Source organism: Hippocampus bargibanti, linkage group LG20 (assembly GCF_051943395.1).
Source record: "Hippocampus bargibanti isolate YZ-2025 linkage group LG20, ASM5194339v1, whole genome shotgun sequence".
NCBI lineage: Eukaryota > Metazoa > Chordata > Actinopteri > Syngnathiformes > Syngnathidae > Hippocampus > Hippocampus bargibanti.
The window spans coordinates 9,571,597-9,578,557 of NC_142753.1; the positions used below are offsets into that span (position 1 = coordinate 9,571,597).

General features: G+C 41.7%; 1 long non-coding RNA gene across 1 annotated transcript in view; it reads left to right on the forward strand.

The window, feature by feature from the left end:
* The first annotated feature begins 332 nt into the window (after nt 1–332).
* The window catches only part of LOC148883090 (uncharacterized), a 7,641-nt gene continuing 1,012 nt past the window's right edge, over nt 333–6,961 (forward strand). Inside the window, exons 1-2 of the long non-coding RNA XR_016113452.1 lie at nt 333–549; nt 1,442–1,534. This is a non-coding gene — a long non-coding RNA (uncharacterized LOC148883090). The remainder of the gene's footprint in view (nt 550–1,441; nt 1,535–6,961) is intronic.

The following is a 6,961-nucleotide window of genomic DNA, read 5'->3' on the forward strand; positions in this document are numbered from 1 at the left end:
TGGAGGAGATGGGGAGAAGGATGCGGTGCTATAGGGGTTTACAGACAAGACATGAGGGGGAAGGTAGCGCTGTCTTGACTGACTGACTATGAGATCTACTTTTTATCATCACAGTTTATGAGCTATTCACCAGATTATCTATTGAACACTAAAGAGCAGCCCCCTTACGCGAAGTGGCACCGGTGTGTGGGTCTTTGGTACCAGCTGTGCAGAAAGAATAAATAATATACTTGACATCCGTTTTTATTCAATTCGTTCGCTGAAATGTATTTTATTTTGAAACATTAGCGGATTCTTTTGTGTATCCGTCTACTAAACTTCCGGTCGCGTGACAATTTACCGCTGCAGTATAACGAGCTAGCAAAACGAGTCAAAAACATAAAAATAAACATTAGAACCGCTTTGGAAAGTTTCTTTGGTCGATTGAAAATGAACCTAAGACTTTCAAGAAAAATGACACTACATTTAATCGACAGTATCAAGAGTTCTACTTAAAATTTCTATCAACAGGACATTCCTACGTACCAAACTACATAATTTTCGGCAATGGTGAGTCGTAATTTTCATCCACTTTTTATATGTGTTGTTATGTATTTTTAAAAGTATGTTTCAACGTTACCAAATCGACCACAGAGTTGGTTTTATGATTATGTTTCGAAAATAACACATTTTCATACAGGTCATATATTATTTTGCTGTGTTCATCCATGAAGTTTTCCAATATATTTATGTTAGCATGTAGCATTGCAGAGCAAACAAAGATTGATGTATAGATTAATGTCAATGTATGACAATATTTCAACATTAATGTAACTGTCCACCTTGTTAAATTTTCTCCTAAAACAATAAATTGGCCAATGAGAGACATGAGATATTGTAGTTAGTTACACTGAATGAGCATCTATTGTATACCACAAACTGTTTTTAGATTAAATAAAGTAACTTTAAATTACCAACATTTGAGGTAGATAGTGTCTTGCCTGATTTGCAAATAATAGCAAAAAAATGAAGGATAGAATGGGAGTGAAAGGAGGCAAAAGCGATGGTGAGGAAAAGAAGCAACAGACGGAAGTCACACTTGAGAATTTGGAGGTGTGAAGGAAAATTGACTCGATCGTGTGGAACGGCAGATTTTTGGACTGCTGTTTTAAAATGCGTCAATGTGGTGTTGAGCTCTCTCCTTTCGAACACAGCAGTTGTTTTTCTCTTACATGTGACTCACAAATTCATTTGAACCCTTTCAGGGACAGCGGTTACGACAATACACGAAGGGGTTAAATACATCTTCAAAACTATGTCTCATTTTTCCAGTGGAATATTTTCCAATGATGCCAGAAGGATCTGATGGTTTTTTTGTCAGCACAATATGTGAGAGGAGATCTGCATCCACTCTGACATTGCCTCTCTTGTCCTTGCCCCCTGCTCGTGGATCCATGCCCAGGACCAGCCATCTCCCAAAGCCAAGCTGCCCAATGGTCCAGTTAATCATATGCAGCGCCATAAGGAAGCTTATGCTGGTTGATGGCGTACGCGGGTAAGTCAAGGCCAGCGAGTCGCGAGGGCATGCCTAAAGGGACCAGCATGGGCACCAAAGGCCTTGGCATGAATTTGATGACAAGTATGCCTCTCAAAAGAAGCAAAGGTCCCACCCACGCCCTCTCTTCTAATGTCCAGATCCTGCTGTGGGGTGGTTGACCCCAATGAATGTGGACATAGAATCCCTGCTGACCAATACACTCAAACCCATCTTGAAAAAAAATCAATCTAATTGAGAATGAGGAATATTTTTGACCTTGGGGCTCATCTTTACATTAAAATGACTCATTGAGGCAGCTCCGTGTACAAAAAAAGTTCGTATGCCAAGGTATAGTACGTATGACCTGGTAAAATTTTCATAAATGTAACGTTCGTAAACCGAAAAGTTCGTAAGCCAAGGGGTTCGTAAACCGAGGTATCACTGTATACGTTATAATAATTGTATTTGATTCTTTATAATGATATTAGAACTCATCCTCAGTCTTTATCAGCGCAACGAATGTGTGAACGTGACTATAGTTTCCAATCATCCTGGACTGTATTTAAAAGTGATATAATAATAATAATGCAAATGGTTATCCAGTATATTAATTCACACGATGTGAAAATTTATTTTGACACTTTTTTTCCCCCTGCAATGATTGTTCCATGCATTGCATACAAATTCAAATCCAACCCACACACATATGCGCAAAGGAAAAAAAAAAGGTCCGAGCCAAAAGGTATACCTCGAGTGAGCATTTGGCGGTTCGGTTTTGAGAAACCAGCTCATTGCATGTTGCGGGGTGGAGGGTTGGGGGCTAAGGGGGAAGGTATAAGTTTAACTTGATAGATCCTGATTTCTCTTAGAGCCAAAATGTGTATCAAGCATTTTGAGTCCTCACTTTCCGGTCAGGCTGCTCATGGTCTATCTCTTTTGATTTCAGAGATACAAAGTGACAGCCTGGGTGGCTTCCATGTCACTGAGGTGACATTAGGCTCTCCGGCTAGATGCCCCAACAGGGACCACCCCTTTAGGTCTTCTGCGTGTGTGAAAGTAGAAAAAAAAAGAGAGATTGTCAGTCCTAACCTGTGAGATCCTGTGTCCTCATCTTTCCAGACATCCAACAGTGGCAGATTAGAACACTGTCATTAGAATGGCAGAGTGTTAAAATATCCATTTAGCTTTTAATTGAAGAGATTGTAAAATGCAAAGGCGGGGGAGGAGGTCATGGGGGGGGGGGAGGTAGAGAGTGTGAGAGCTTGTCTTGGAAAGGTGTGAAGACATAGAGAATTACCAAAGGTCACGGGCAGCCAGGGGCCAACCTCACCACGATGTCAATCCACGCTGCTGTTTTTGCGGACGGGGGCTCAATGAAAAGAGAAGCCACTCACGCGTTGTATGACACCCACCGATTAGCGACGCGCATTTCTTTGGTCACATCATCCTTGCTCGTTCGTCTTGGACCGTGCTGTCGGGATTGCCGGGATTTAGTTTGGTATCAAACTGTAGAGGTTATGGAAGCTGGCATCGGAAATAGATTTTGCAAGCATGTGTTTTTGTTTCTTCTCGTGTTATTTTTAAGTTACAGTGATACCTCGGTTTACGAACCCCTTGGCTTACGAACGTTTTGGTTTACGAACGTTACGTTTAAGAAAATGTTACCTTGTCATACAAACTTTTTTCTTACACGGAGCTGCCTCAATGACTGATGTGTCGTTCACGAACGAGCCCGTTCTTCTAACAACAAAATGGCAGCTGATTGTTTTTGTCCTCTATTCCCCGCCCCTGGTCTTCGGTTAAAGCCACGTGATTGGTCAAGAACGCAGCGGTGAGGGGAGCTGGTTTAAACGTTAATGAGACAGGCAGAAGACAGTGAGAGAGTTTCAACTTAGTTTGAAGGCAGAGTGTAGACTGCAAGGTTAAAATATCCCATCAATCAGGCTCCAAAAACAACCCGCACAAGCCATCTGTACACTTGATGCAAAAAGCTATCAACCCAGCTAAACAGAACACAATTGATGAGGAACGAGATAAAATTACGGCAGAGAAAGCACCTACAAGGGATCATTCCTCAAGATGGTGAAAGAAGAAGGTTACGTTCCTCATCAAGTGTTTAATGCTGATGAAACCGGCCACTCCATTCCATCAAGCCATCAACGACCATCACAAAGGTAAATCAAACGACTTTATTATACAGTACAGTTTATTTCTTTCATTATAATACCATAGCACATTTATTATACATAAAATAAGGTATATCTTGTGTAGTTTTAAGGCTTAGAAAATAAGTAGTAAGTAGAAAATTATGTTTTATGGGGACCTGGGAACGGATTATTCTCATTTTAATGGTTTCCTATGGGAAATTATTTTTTGGGATACACAGTTCGCCTTACACAGTCTGTCTGGGAACCAATTAAGTTCGTAAGCCAAGGTATCACTGTATATGGAAATCACTGTATATGGAAAAAGTTTGAGAAGACACCATTCATTGGGGATGCGCCTTATACTCCGGTGCGCCTTATACAATAGCCTTGATAAGCTATCCACTGTAGTAACCACTGTCCCTCAAAATATTCACAAAGGATTTCGTTTCTTTACGGAACAGTTGGCAACCTGAGTCCATCAATCCATCTGCAGTTGTTGCAATCATCCATTCATTATTGCATCTCTTTTTTTTCACCCCCCGTAGTAAGCAAGCTGAACTTGTGCCCCCCTGCCTGCTCGCTGACCTCCTCAGTGGAGTGCTGCGATCCCTCCACGATCGCCCGCTCACCCCTTTCCTCATCCGCCTCCCTTGTTCTTGCTCTTTCAGCGCAGCCGACCGCCAGTCCCGCCTGGCCGCCCCTTGTCGTCTCGCAGAAGTGCGAAAATAAGATGGCATTGGATCTATTAACACATTGGGCTGAGTGTTAGTGAAGGGTGGAGAGGGGGGGGGGGGGGGGGGGCTAAGACCACTTTCCCAAGGTTCACCAACCATCATTCTGGCCTTATATTCTGGCCGGGGGGCAAGGCTGTGGAGGATGGGTGATGATCGAATGCGTGCAATTAAAGAGGTCTGATAACGGGGGCATGTTTCCACTTGCCCCCCCCCCCAACCCCTCTCGACGCTTGTCAACCAATGGATTTGATCAATCAATAGCTACATGTAAGAACAAGGACAGTTTGATCAAAGCCTATGTTGGGAAAAAAAACCATGTTTTTGAGTTGATCGAAAGCTGACATCACAGATATGCGCAGTGTGTATTTTTTAACTCATCCACTGCCATCCCTGAATTTATTCGGAAATTGAAAATATGATGTGGAGCGCCATTCCGGAATTTGTTCGGGTTTTGTTTTTTTCTTGTTTGGGTGCTGATAAGGCGCTGGCCATGGCGTCTGGTAATGGCCTCTGGCAATGTTTTTCACCTTCCACAAAGGGGGCGGTATGTCCCTTTTTTCCATGTTAGCGCTTTGTTCCAGCTTCAGCTGTTGTTAAAGGACAACTGACATCATAAAAAACGTTTTATAGCATCTATAATTCCTTCTTTCTAATTTCGCCATCAACACAAAGTTTTCAGACCAAACAAAGTACCCAAAATGCATTGTGTGTGGCTTTCTCGGTCAGGGGCGTTCCCTTCGTGACGTCACATCAGGAATCATCACCAACTCGAAAACAAGACTTCCTGAATATTCAGCGCGAGTTTTAAAACGTAAAATATAGCTATATGCCGTGGAATATTTGTAAAATACGCTCAGTAGAAGTCATTTCAAGTGATTTTACAAATTATGGACACAACTTGTCCGAAGGCGTCGGTTGTCCTTTAAAGCGCTATATAAGATTCTTGCCTTTTGTACAGCTGCTCCCATTTCAAGCTCAGATAACTACAGGCTTATACAATTTAGGAATTAACTCTTTTTTTCTGATGAAAGAAGAAGGCACAGGTGCTAAAGTCAAGGCCCGGGGGCCAAATCCGGCCCGCCACATCATTTTTTTCGGCCAGCGAAAGCTAAACAAACTTGTGAAATGTTCATATTTTTGGATGTAAACCACAATAACAGTCATTATTCTTGACTTGAGATTTGAAAACGAGTTATTCATTAATTTGTCGTGCGCTCTATATGTAATATGTGGAGGGGATTCAACATTCTAAAGGCTTACCCAAATTCATAACTGCCCTTGAGAGGAAACCATTGTTAAGGCTATACAAACATTTTTGAACATCTTTTCTCTTTCCTTTGGCATCATTTTGGTTTTCTTGGACTTCCTGTCATATCACATCCTGCCCACCTTTACATGATGTCACATCCTGCCCGCCTTTACATGACGTCACATCCTGCCCGTCTTTATAAAAGCTCTCCCAACACGCCCCATCTCTCTCTTTTCCTCTTGGCTTTTTCCCCCTGCCCTTTCGGGTAGTTGGGGGGGGGGGTTACAATTTGCGCCGTCCCCAAATTAAAGAACCTTCTTGTTTTTACTTGATTCCTGCTTGATTAATAATGACTTTATCAACCATAACTACGATGTGGCCCGCGGCAAAAAAAAATTGACTTTGACACCCGTGGTCTCAGGTAAAACTTAATAGTCTTTGGGTCCTGCAATTTGAGTGACAATGACAAAAACCCTGGCACTGGAGTGGACATATTTTTTCATATTGTCTGGCAGTGAATTAGTTCATTTTAATTTATTTACTTTTTTTACAATGTGCTAATATTTGCTCGTTGATGTACCCGCACGTGCGCAAAATCCACTCCCTTTTCCGTTAACATATTTTCTATTCATGAAGGTAAAACATAAACTGCCGCGTAAACTGCCATTTTTCTCAAACAACCTTGTTCCAATGTTATGATGACTTTACGCCGGCTCGCAATCCGCACGATTTCATTCCTGAACTTGTTGGCACGCCGAGTGTGTAATATGTGTGTGTGTCTATCTCCGAATGTCTCTACCTCGGTGTGATTGCACGCCCACAGATCCACCAGCGCTATCACAACAGCCAAACACACACACACACACACAAAAATCAACATCACAACTTTTTGTCACACTTCAATCACATAATATGTTGGGAATTAATAGACTGTTTGCTGCTATTTACCGCGCTTTTAATTTCAAGAGCCCGTTCAAGAGTGCAATTAAAAACAAAAAAGAATGTTGCACAAATAATAATAATAATACATTACATTTAAAGCGCCTTTCAAAGCTCTCAAGGACAATTTCACAGTCACAGACAAGCATAGGTACTATCATAAAATACAATCAAATAGAATACAATAAATAAAATACAATTACAAATAGAAACAAGAGGGAGAGCTACACAGAAAATGCAATTTTAAATAGGTGGGTTTTGAGCTGGGACTTGTTTTAAAAAAAAATGGTGTGTTGAAAACGTCCTATCTTTTCATTTTGCTCTCCTGGCGAAGGAGCAAATTCCGGCATGTGGCCCTCCCTCACATGGGATGGCT